A 12,588-nucleotide genomic window follows, 5' to 3' on the forward strand; every position below is an offset into this window, starting at 1 on the left:
GGGTAGTTTTGGAAAGACTCAGGCTGATTATTTAATGAGAAAAGACAAAAAAAAAAGAGTAGAAATTAAAAATACGCCTGGTATTTATATTGGTACCTGGTATTTATATCAGACCTTCTGCACAACTTTGTCAGGTGAAATTGTTTTGCTTGTAAAGTTGAAATGGAATGGAATTTTTGAGTGGGGAAATCCAAATTTTTCCATGTGATGTAACTCAGTGCCATGAATCCCACTGGGTCCACTGGGAAAGCATCGCAGAGCTGATGGATAATGGTAAATCAGGATTAACACCCTGAGGAGAACAGGGCCCCTCAGCCCTGGGGGCATCAATCCTCATTAATGCAGGTTAGCAAAAACTTCCTGGCTACTTCCAAAAAGGCACAAAAAGCTCCTGAAACCATCCTTGCTCCCTGTGGAGTTTGGTGCTGCTGTGGCTGGGGAGGAGATCCCACAGGAGGTCCCACAGGAGACCCCACAGGAGAACCCACAGGAGAACCCACAGGAGATCCCAGAGGAGATCCCACAGGAGGTCCCACAGGAGATCCCACAGATCCCACAGGAGATCCCACAGGAGGTCCCACAGGAGATCCCACAGGAGGTCCCACAGGAGAACCCACAGGAGATCCCACAGGAGGTCCCACAGGAGATCCCACAGAAGGTCCCACAGAAGGTCCCACCGGAGGTCCCACAGGAGGTCCCACAGATCCCACAGGAGATCCCACAGGAGGTCCCACAAATCCCACAGGAGGTCCCACAGAAGGTCCCACAGGAGGTCCCACAGAAGGTCCCACAGGAGATCCCACAGGAGGTCCCACAGGAGATCCCATAGATCCCATGGGAGGTCCCACAGGAGATCCCATAGATCCCATGGGAGGTCCCACAGGAGATCCCACAGATCCCACAGGAGATCCCACAGATCCCACAGGAGGTCCCACAGGAGGTCCCACAGGAGATCCCACAGATCCCACAGGAGATCCCACAGATCCCACAGGAGGTCCCACAGGAGGCCCCACAGGAGGTCCCACAGGAGATCCCACTCCATGTCCATGTAAGGGCTCCCAGGGCTGCCTGTCCTGCAGCTTGTCCCTCATCCCAAATCCAGGTCCAGCCTCAGCTGCATCCCACACAAAGCTCCTTGTCCCTTTTTTCTTGAACTCTGCCCAAGCTCCCACAGCTGGGAGCTGCAGCAGGCGTGGTTTAAAACCCAACCAAGGATCCAGGAGGGGTAATAGGAGAAGGAGGAAAAAGCAGATCTGAGCAGGGCTATTTCTCCTGACCCGTTTTTCCTCAAGTTTGGAAAAATTCTGACCAGTAGCTCCCCATCATTATCTGGAATAAACTTCACTCTGCCTGGGTGGAAGGGCCTACTTGGAAAACATTACAAATATTGAGGTTGCACTGGGTTCTTGACACATCTGACATGGTTTGTTGGGGTCTAATTTTAGCTGCTGCTCTGCCAGCCCTCAGCACTCCCAAATTCTGAGCCTATGTTTAGAAGCAGCAGCCTTCCAAATTCTGATGGGCCTCATGCTTTGCACTGAGGCTGCAGAAGTTAAAGCCAATTAAAACAAGTGCCTCAGCAGTCAATTATTTTCACTTCTAGTTGGTTTAACTTCACTTTAAGTTGTTCTCTTAAAGGGAAAATTATCCTGAAATGTGGTTTGGCCCGGGACACTGATGGTGCATTTCTTCACTGGGATGATGTTGGTTTAATCCCGCACACGACTCGTGGGATTTCCCCTCAAGTATTAATTTTGGAGGAGGAGAGAATATTTCTTACCTGTGCCTTCACCCAAAGCAGGTGGGCAGCAGGAAAGGGATGGGGATGGGGATGGGGATGGGGATGGGGATGGGGACTGGGATTGGGATTGGGATTGGGATTGTGCCCCTGTGTCCCCAGAGGTGAGAGCCCACCTGCCGAGCTGCCCCAGCCCTGTCCCAGCCCAGGGAGGAGCTGGAGCTGCTGCAGAGAGCCCAGAGGAGGCTCCAGGATGAGCAGAGGGATGGAGCAGCTCTGCTGGCAGGAAAGGCTGGCACAGCTGGCATTGTTCACCTGCACAGGAGAAGCTTTGGGCTGAGCTCAGTGTGGCCTTGCAGGGCCTGGAGGAGCCCCAGGAAACCTGGAGAGAGACAATTTCCAGGGGATGCAGGGACAGGAGCCAGGGAATGGCTCCCACTGCCAGAGGGCAGGGCTGGATGGGAGATTGGGAATTGGGAATTGTTCCCTGGCAGGGTGGGCAGGGGCTGGGATGGAATTCCCAGAGCAGCTGGGGCTGCCCCTGGATCCCTGGCAGTGCCCAAGGCCAGGTTGGACACTGGGGCTGGAGCAGCCTGGGACAGTGGGAGGTGTCCCTGCCATGGCAGGGGTGGAACTGGATGATTGTCAAGGTCCCTTCCAACCCAACCCATTCTGGGATTCTGTGAAAGGAAATGTCTTTGGACACATCCCCTCAGTGAGGGGAGAGTCAATTCAGGTGTGTGCGGCCCCTCCCCTCTGCTCTGCAGGGATGGTGACCCCTGAGTTTTGTGTCAAGGCTCTGATTCTTGACAATGAAGCTTCTGTGACAAACTCCTTCACTTTTTCTGAGTTACAAACCCTGCTGCAAAAATCTGTGATAAGGGTGTTTTTTTTATAAAAGATTGTTTCAGTCTTGCATCTGTTTGGTTCTGTGGGAATAATTTCTCTTTTGGGCACAAACTGACCCAGGAAATAAGGCAAATTATTTTAGTTCTGCTGGATGGGTGTCCCTGCTCCTTCCCTGTGGACACAGGGAATATACTGCGGATTTTGTGACTTATCTCAAGTAAAGAGACAAAGGAAAAGCTCGCAAGACTGCTGAAGAAACAAAAAACCCCAGTGTCCAGCAGCTCTGGATTTTGTCTGGGTGTACCATGGGCAGAGACACTTCACAAGGCTGAATTCCACAACGTGGGAAAGCCAAAAAGATGTTTTGATGTTCATTAGGGAATTTTAAAAGCTCCAATGCAGCAGAAGTGGAATCTGTGCTGTTTCTGGGGCAGGAAGGCAGAAGTTCTAACTCAGACCACGATGCATCAGCAGAACAGAATTCCAGGAGGGGAAGCCACACTTGATGGATCAGATAAAGTGCAGAGGCTGCAACTGTCAACACAGAAATAACTGAGAGTGGATTTGAGGTAAGAGATACGAAGGAGGAGCAGCTACTAATAATGAGAGACACTGGAAAAATCCCACAGCAACCCGGGGAGGAAACCTGAGAGCACAAATGCTGCTGGGAGGATCTGTAAAAATAGCAAAGGCATCTTTGCAGGGGATGCTTCTCAGTCGTGCCACTGCAGGAATGGAATACAAAATGCAACTTTCTAGAGCTGGAGATCCCTTGGCAAGTGAAGGTTTCTGGAGCTGACCAAACCCAGAGCAGAGGAAAAGCCTTGGAGAAACAGCTGAGCTGCTGTATCAGGTGACTGGAGCTGATCCAGGGTCCAGAGCAGGAGCACTTGGACACGTCAGTCAAGAGTGGAACGTGACAGGAAGAGAGGGGAGGGGGTAAAGCTCAAAGAAAGTGAAGAATTTAAGGGAGCCACAAAAAAGAAAGGAATAAAACCCTTATGAAATCCATCCACCCTTCTCCTGCAATTCTGATTTTTGATAGGCAAGCACAGGGGGTTTTTCCAGTCTTTGAGACAGGATGAGGAGATGGAGGGAAAAAATGAGTGGAAAAGGGAACACCTGGCTGGCCTGGGTGGTATCAGGGATCTTTCCATGAAATGCAGCTGAAGGGAGAGTCTGGCTGAGAGTTCCCTCTTTTCTTCCCAGCCAGAGTTAAATCTCTTTGCATGATTTAAGCCTCTCTGACTGATTTGCACTTTATAGGAGAAACATTTACCAAACCCCCCCCTTTCCTCTCCCCTTCAGTATTAATATAAAAATCCAGGCTGTCATGGAGGTGGTGGAGTCTCTGGGAGTGTTCAGGAGGAGTCTGGATGTGGCCCTTGGGGACAGGGTTTGTGGTGATGCTGGTGCTGCTGGGGTGGCACTGGGTGATCCTGAAGGTCTTTTCCCACCCTGATGATTCCATGTGAAAATGGTAAATTGTGAACCACTGGTAGCTTGGACACTTCCAAGTACTCCAAATCTTAAGATATTTAGAAGAAAACATTGATTTTCTTAGATCAGAACAAGATCAAACATAAAAAAATCCCACTAGAAAGGAATCGTTCCACATAAAATCTCCTTGTATTTCCTGGTGTTCACTGAGCCCCACCAGGATTTCTCCAAACCAGCAACATTTTCTTTCTTTTGTTGTTGTTACTGCTCCAAATCAACCAAATTTACGCGGAATGATTCCAGCCAGCTCTGCTGGTGGCTCCTGCTCCTTGCATGACCTCCTCCCTCAGGGGCTGATGCCATGGGAGCAGCCTGGCCCTGGAATGGGGCTGGGATTGCTCAGAGGGGAGCAGAGCAGCAGCTCTGCAGCCCACGCTGCTCCCTGGAACTCAGCGATGTGTCATCACCAAACCAAAGGGTTTGAGGCCATCCCACAGCTCTGGTGCCACTGCCAGGCTCCAATTTGGGAAAGGAATCCCTGCACACCCCTGACCTCAACGCACGACTCTGCTCCTGAGCCCGAACACCAAATTTCCTGATTTGGTGCCACAACTTCAATTCCCTTGAGGAAAAAAAAAAAAAACAACAAAACCAAAAACCAACCAAACAGAATTTGGTTAAAATGTTGATTTCTTGTTATTCTTCCAGCACATTTTAGCAAAACATTCAACAGCAACACCACTGTGTTAATGCAAATAACATGTTCCTGGTTTTGGAGGGTGTGGGTTCATGATTTCTTCGTATGAAGGCAACTTTTCCTGGAGTTCTGTGCATGATCATTTTCCCTGAAAAGTCAGTGATTCTTTTTGTCCTCTCTGTCACTTTTCCAGGAGTTAACATACGTGATGTAAAATTCAGGGTGAAGGGATAAATACTCTGTTGACATCATATAAAACTGGATCTGAGTGCACTCAGTTCTTTAATACCAGCAGGGGACTGAATAATAGAAAATTCTGTTTTTCCTCTTCTTTTTTTTCCATAAAAAAAAAAAATCTCAGAGCCTGATTTTCAGATTTTTATATTTTATAAGTGTTAGACCTCAGATGTCTAATACATATATGTATTAAATACATATATGTACATAAATGTCTTGGTTTGTGTTTTAATGATTCATAATGCCAGGATTGAGGGATTTTTTTGGCACACAGAATTTGATCAAATTCTTACCCATTTTTCACGATTTTTAGCAAGAATAATTTGAATCATTCCATCTGAATATTCAGTGTAGAGGGGATGTGGTGCTGCTGTGTTTGACCTCCACTCTTATGGAATCACAAAATGGTTTTGGTTGGAAAAGACCTTAAAGCTCATCCAGTTCCAACTCCCTCCAGTTATTAATTTTTAAATATGATTTTAGCCCCCAGTTTTGTCTGCTCTGGCAGTTTCTGATGATCAGGCTGCCAGCTCCAGGCTTCTCTCCAATCCATCTTTGCCTTGTACACGGCTCCCCCGTAGCTCAGATAAAGTTCAGCCTCTGGCCTGGCAACTCTTACATCAAGCAAACTTCCAAATAATCCACGATTTTCAACGTTTGGAAAAAGCTGAAAAGCAGCCAGAATTTTGGAGAACAGAAGAAACAGCTCACAGAAAAGGACTTTTATTTTGGTTTTTTTTCCCCTTTGGTCCCCTTCCATCCCTGCCCCTGGAAGGGCTCCTGGCTGATCCCTCAGGGAGTTTTGATTCTGTCTCCTCCTTTTCTTCCGAGGGAGATAAAGCTCAAAGAAAGTGAAGAATTTAAAGGGAGCCACAGAAAAGAAAGGAATAAACCCCTTATGAAACCCATCCACCCTTCTCATGCAATTCTGATTTTTAATAGGCAAGGACAGGGGGTTTTCCTGAGACAGGATGAGGAGATGGAGGGAAAAAATGAGTGGAAAAGGGAACACCTGGCTGTGTGGGTTTGGTGACATTTTCTCACAGCACGAGCTCTCTCCACATCTCCCTCCTGTTCCTCCCTCAGCAGTGCCACCTCCTCGTGCTGTCCCTTGTCCCCTGCTCTCCCTGGAGCAGAAGGGATGGGGGAGCTTTCCCTGCAGGAAGATGCTGGGATGCTCCTCCGTGTGCCCCAGCTCGGTGTTGGAGCCTTTGGAACACCAAACCTCCTGGATTCTCCCTCCCTCTGGGGTTCTGCACTGGCACCTCCTGGAGTTCTTCCCTCTGGAGCTGCTCCTGCAGCTTCTCCTCAGAGGATTTCTCTCCAGAGTGTGCTGGGGGAGCTCCTTTGTTCTCCTGGATCCCTTCTCTTCTCCCCACCCGTCCCCATGCCCGTCCCATCCCACCCTCTGACATGGGAAAACTCAGATCCTTCTCTCTCCTCCTCCCTTGCCTGTTCCTACAGCCCCACTCAGCCTTATGGCCCAGAAATTCAAATGGAATTTATATTTAAATGCAAATTTCTGCATCATAAATTAAAAGTGTAAATTACCAAAAGTGTTCTTTTCTTCCTCCTGTTTCTCTTCAGCATTGGAGAGTATCTCTCCATAAATAATAAGCATTATAGTTTTATGTATAGATTTAATTCTCCTTCTTGAAACATCTTTTTTTGGTGATTGTTACAAAAACCTTAATAATGGTGTTCACTGATATTGAGGCCGTATCTAGTGTAACAAAAATTCTGCATTACTGCCTTTTCTCTTCATATTATTCTGTTATCTCTGTCTCTCTTTGTAGCAGAGATTTGTCTGCTTAGGGAAATTTATCTAAATTCGCTGCTGGAATAATTTGAAGTGGATTTGTTTGATTGCACAGAATCAGCTTGTGGCACTTCACTCAAAGTTTCAATGGTTTCAATTCAGTTTATTCCACTCCAAATGATGATCAAATAAGGTTTAGAGTTCATTCTTGTGGGCTTTTCAGAGGTAAATTCTAAAGAATCTGAGCAATGAGGAGCAGGGATGTGGCCCAAAGGATGGGCAGGATTTAGTGCAGGACAAGGACCAGAGAGACAAGGGATGGAATAAAAGGCCGAGTTCTCATTGAGAAAATGAGTTCTGGTAAATTAAAATGAAATTTTTTTCCCAATTATAAAGCACATTTAAAGAAATATTTTGCCATTTGAAAGCTGATTGTAGTGTTACATGATAATCTGCTGCTGCAACATTTAGAGGAGGCGCAAAGAGAAATAAACATTGATATAATGTGAGAAAAAGCTCCCTGAAACAATTTTCAAAAAATCAAATAATTTTCAAAAAATTGCTCCCAAAAGCAATTTTCAAGATGCCCCAGAGACTGAGATCACCTCATTTTCAAGTGGGTAAATCATTTTCCTAGAACACATTTTCACGTGTTTTTTTTCTTTTATTGGCTCTATAAATACATTATTTTATGTGCTTTTATAATGGAATACTCTGATCTTTACCCACTGCCAGGTGTATTGGAATTATTTCTGCCTCACATCTGCTCTTACAGCCAGGAGGTGACCACACCTTCCCTGGAAAATCAGGAATTTTGATGGTTCCTGTTTATTTACCGAGATGATTTGAGCAAATATTGTTTTATTACTTTATTCCTAAATTTCTCTGTGAGTATTTTAAGGCAGATACAATTTCCTAAGTGTCTAACCTAGTCCTGGTAACTTCTGGGATTCAGGCAGAAATGCAGAAAAAAGGACTTTGATATTTGGTTAAACATTAGTATTTCTTTCTCTTCTGGGAATGACTTTTTCTTTTCTGTTGTCTTCCTCTCTTTCCTTTCTCTTTTTTTTTTTTTTTTTTTTCAGATTTTCCTTTTTTGCTTGCCCCCTTCCTTCCTTTTAGCCTTTATTCCCTTTTATTTTTTCCTTTTTTCCCACTTTTCCCCTCCCCCCATCTTTCCATTTTCCTTTTCCCTCCTTTCTACTTTTCCTCTTTTCCCTTTTCCCCTTCATTTTTGCAATTTTTCCCTTTTTTTCCATTTTTCTTTTTTTTTTTTTTTCATTTTCCCTTTTTCCCCCCTTTCCCACCCACTCCCTTTTTCCCCTTTTTAATTTTCTCCCTTTTAAAATTTTCCTCCTTTCCCCCCTGCTCCTTTACCTTTTCTCTTTCTTTCTTCCTCTTTCTCCTTACCCCCATCTTTCCTTCTTTTCTCCTTTTTCCTCCTCACTTTGATAATTTGTACCCTGCTGGGTGGAACCTGCCAGGCGAGGAAGGAGATGTGGCTTGAGCATCTACAATTCCATATTTAAGATAATCCAAGATTTAAAATCTCTGAGTCAGTTCCAGCAGGAATTTGAGCCTCCACTTCCTAAATCCCAAGTGGGTCCTCGACATTTTGGTCCAAACCCTTCCTAAAATCCATTTTTTGCGATGAAAATGTACAGAATGTCTAATTGGGAATAGTTTAATTTTATCTGTGATCAAAGTCTGGCAAAGACTGACTCATTGTGAGGGTACATTTTTTCATTTCCAGATTTCTCCAGCAGTGTATTTTATTAAAATAACAAAAATTAATGCCTATTCCATTTTGCAGTAGGAGAGCTTATTTAATTTAATGCCTGGATTTGTTCATTATCTGCAAAGTTGGGCAAATTTTTTTTTTTAAGCTTATTTCAAGCAAGTCTCCAGATGAACAAAACATTTGTTCTCATAGCAAAATGCTTCATTAATTTATTTTGGAAATGTGAGGGGGAAAAAAAACCTGCGAATGGAAGATTCTGTTCTGATCTGTGAAGTGCTGGGATTTAATTTTTGGGATTTTTTTCTCTGAGACAGTTCACTGGATTGATCTTGTTTTAATTATCAGTTCTAATCCACAGATTCCTCAGTAATTAATAATTAAAGACCTAAAATAAATTACTTTCTTACAAAACTAGAATTACTCTTGGAAGGTCATATGGCCCTGCAGATTTTTGGCAAACCGTTCAGAACTGACACAAAGAGAGAACAAACACCCCCTAAAAAAGAAAATGGAATTTATCATTTAAATTTTATGAAATAAAGCCACACTTTTCTCTGCCAGTTTCCTGGGGAATTTCAGGGTCATTTTTGGTGACAAAAGGAAGTTGGAGTCTTGAAGAGGACAAATTATTTTTGTGCATTGAACAGATCCCTCTTTCTTTTGAATCCAGGGAGTTTGAAAACGATGGCATCTCTCTTTGATTTACTTTCCTGCATTTCACAAGGGTAAAAAAATCTGTGGGGGGTTGAAATTATGAATTTTCTCCCTTGTCTATCCTCATCATGGAGATTTCATGGTGGTGATTCGTCCAGCCAAGAATTTTAAGCAATAAATTTGGTTGTGCTTTATTAAATATGTTTATTAACAGGAATTCTGTGGTGATGATTTATCTGGCCAGCATTTTTAAGCAATAATTTTGGTCATGCCTTATTTAGTATATTTATTAATAGGAATTTTGTGCATATCAGAGAAATGACACATTAAGCAGTAAAAACTGGCTCAGCATGGCTGAGCTCTGAACTCCTGATTCCACTGGCCCTGCCCTGTGTCCAGGAATTCTGTTGGCTTCATCTGTGCACTTTGCACTCCTTTTTATTCCTCCTTTCCAGGAATCTTTTGGATTTCCTTCCCTGGAAATGTCCAAGGCCAGGTTGGACACTGGGGCTGGAGCAGCCTGGGACAGTGGAAGGTGTCCCTGCCCTGGCAGGGGTGGCACTGGATGGGCTTTGAGGTCCCTTCCAGCCAACTCCAAGTGATTTTGAGAAGAGCTGGTCCATGTTCAGCATTCCTGAGGAGCACGAGCAGAGATTCAGGAGGCAGCTCCATGATCCCATCCAGGAGAACCAAGAATGTTGCTGTGAAAAGGAAGTGACTTCCACCTTCCATCTGAGCAAGATTCCTTGGAATGACTCCAAACTGTGACAGTTTGGCTTCCCCAGCCCAAATCTCATGGATCTTCTCAGATTAGAAACTTCTCATTGTGACATCATCATCTTCTTTTTAAAAAAACCGCTATTTTTAATTTGATCTGAGTTACATTTTGGGAAGATTTGGGAAGATTAAAGAGCTGTTGTAGGGATGTGATGCTCAGTGAGGGATTTGGGACATGATGATGAGGAAGTGGCCAGGGGAGGTGACTGTGAGGATCCATCCTGGTGAGCCAGGAACACTCCTTCCATGTGCTGGAAGGATTCCAGAGGACTCCAATCCAACACGTGGAACAGAATTTGGTGGGATAACAGTTTAAATTCTCACAATTTAAATTCTCCAGGAAAGTCAGTGCAAATGATTGCCTGTAATGATTTGAGGGAAAACAGCTTCAGCTGTGAGTTTGGAGCTGCTGCCTTTGATTTAAAAAAAGAAAAAAGGAAAAACAGCAGGGAGAGCTCTCCCTATTCCTGCCCTCTGAAAAAAAACAACTCTAAAAGCAGCTGATGTTACCAGAAACTCTGAAGTTTTTACTCTGTGTGGATGACACGTGAGCTGGGGAGAAGGAGGGATGAGCTGTTGTTTGTAGTTGTGAATTTGCTTGGAATAGAAACCAGATTTCACACTTGTGGTGAAACAGGAAGATCCGAGTCCCTCTGGAACTCTATTTTTGGATGTGTCTCTGGGCTCTCCATGGGAAACTCTTGGAGCATCAACAGGCAACAAATAGGGCAGTGGAAATGGTAAAATAACTGCACTTTTACACTGGAGTTGCCACTAGATTATAATTTCTGGAAATCCAGAGGAACTGATAAAACTGTGAGAATAAATCAGGAGAAGGAAGCTTGAGCTAAACCCACAAAATGACTCGTGAATGTTTGACACCACCCCTCCCCTCCAAAATACCAAACCCTAGAAGTTTAAAATCCACTCAGGAAATGATTAACAAATAACAGCTTTCAGGTCTTGTCTTTAAGAATTATTTACAGCTCAAAGCCCAGATGTTTGCCTGCTCTCCACGTGCTTGTTTCCAAAGAGGCGTTTGGGAGCTGAGGGAACAAGAGTGGAAGAGAAGCCAACTCCTTGTGTTTTAGGTTTGATTTATGGCCTAAAAAGTGCCTGAGTGAGGTAACCTGTTTTTAAGGAGGTTGATATTCTGAAAAGAAAGGTATTTTGATGGGCAGGGAGTACCACAGCAGTAAAAATTTAATGTTTGACAGCCGGAAGCTCTGGTGGTGGCTGCTAAGGAATGTCTGAGGTGCCCAGAGCACAGGAGACAAATTATGTTGAGCCTCTCATTCACACCCACATCAAAGAAATGGAGGAAATGGTATAAATTCACCACTTCAAATCTCCAAAAAGCAGGAGAGACGGATAGCCCAGGTTTTTGGGAATGACACAGGGCATTCTCGCAGGGCTGTGCTCTGCTGGACAGCGAAGATCAAACAACTCCAGCTGAGGAAGTGACAAACCTGGGCATTATTCCTGCCTCAGCCTGAGGGCTGCCGTTTAGCTAGGAAATACCTTGATGGGTAGGCTGGGCCCAGGGAATGAGGGATTTTCCATTCTTCCCTTAAGGATTCTTCCCTTAAGGGATTTTTCCTCATTCCCTTAAGGGAATGAGGGATTTTCCATTCTTCCCACAGATTTCATAGAATCCTGGAATTATAGAATAGCAACATCCTAGAATGGTCTGGGTTTGAAGGCTCCTTAAAGATCATCCAGTTCCAACCCCTCTGCCAGGGGCAGGGATCCTTCCGCACTCAAAGGTGAAAAGTTGGGCTGTTGGGAGAATTCCAGAGCAAGTCAGCCCTTGGCAGAGGTTCTGGAGCTGTTGGTGCTCTTGTGAAAGGGTTTGCTTTTCGGGAGGAGTGGGATGTGGCTTTGGACATCCTTGAGCTGAAGAGAGCTCTGATTCCAGGCCTTCCCCTTCCTAAATAGCCCAGAGTGGTGCCCTGTGGCTGGAAACAGAACAGGGATTTCAGGAATTTCATCTTTCCCTGGTTTTGGAAGGCCTGAGTGACCTCTGTAACTCCAACAGGGGAACACGAGCAACCCAGACTTGAAACCAAACACTTGAAATGAACTTCAAACCATCTGTTGATGCTCTTGGATTTTCCAACACTTTTTTTGTCCCTCCTGAGTTTGGCAGCTGCTGAATTTGTTGGGATGGCTCCCATGGCTTTGGTGTTGTAGAGCAAATATGCAGATCAGAACAGTTATAGACTCCTACCAGGACATCTGCATTCTTGGGTGATACTTCAAAATAATTTTGGTGATTTACTTTAATTCTGATAAGGTGGTATTTGTTGGAAAATGATAAAGCTGAGCTTGGAGAATTTGCTGAAGGTCACATTCTCACTCAGCAATGTTTCTGGTCAGTGAGGAAGGAATTGAGAGCTCCAGGAGATTACTGAGACCTCACATTTACCTCTGGAAATCCTTTTCCTTGCAGAAATCACAGGATACTCCAAGAAAAAGCCATCAAAATATATTAGTGAATGAAATAGAAGTGTAATGGGTCTGGATTAATTCTGTAGCCAATTACATTAAGAAGTTAGGTTATTCACATCCCTTAAATGTCATTTGCCACAAATATTCCCATAGGGAACTGAGCTTTCCTTGAATATTGTTCAGGATTAAGAGCTGAAGTTCCTGGGTTAAATGATTTACTGTCAATGAAAACACCACTCAGGATA

The 12,588-nt window shown here is 44.5% G+C and overlaps 1 long non-coding RNA gene across 1 annotated transcript; it reads left to right on the forward strand.

The window, feature by feature from the left end:
- The first annotated feature begins 1,929 nt into the window (after positions 1–1,929).
- LOC137468145 (uncharacterized) lies at positions 1,930–3,598 on the forward strand. Its single transcript, XR_010995776.1, has 2 exons — positions 1,930–3,156; positions 3,291–3,598. It is a non-coding gene; the product is annotated as an uncharacterized lncRNA (long non-coding RNA).
- Positions 3,599–12,588: the final 8,990 nt, after the last annotated feature.

Source organism: Anomalospiza imberbis, chromosome 2 (assembly GCF_031753505.1).
Source record: "Anomalospiza imberbis isolate Cuckoo-Finch-1a 21T00152 chromosome 2, ASM3175350v1, whole genome shotgun sequence".
NCBI classification, from domain to species: Eukaryota; Metazoa; Chordata; class Aves; order Passeriformes; family Viduidae; genus Anomalospiza; species Anomalospiza imberbis.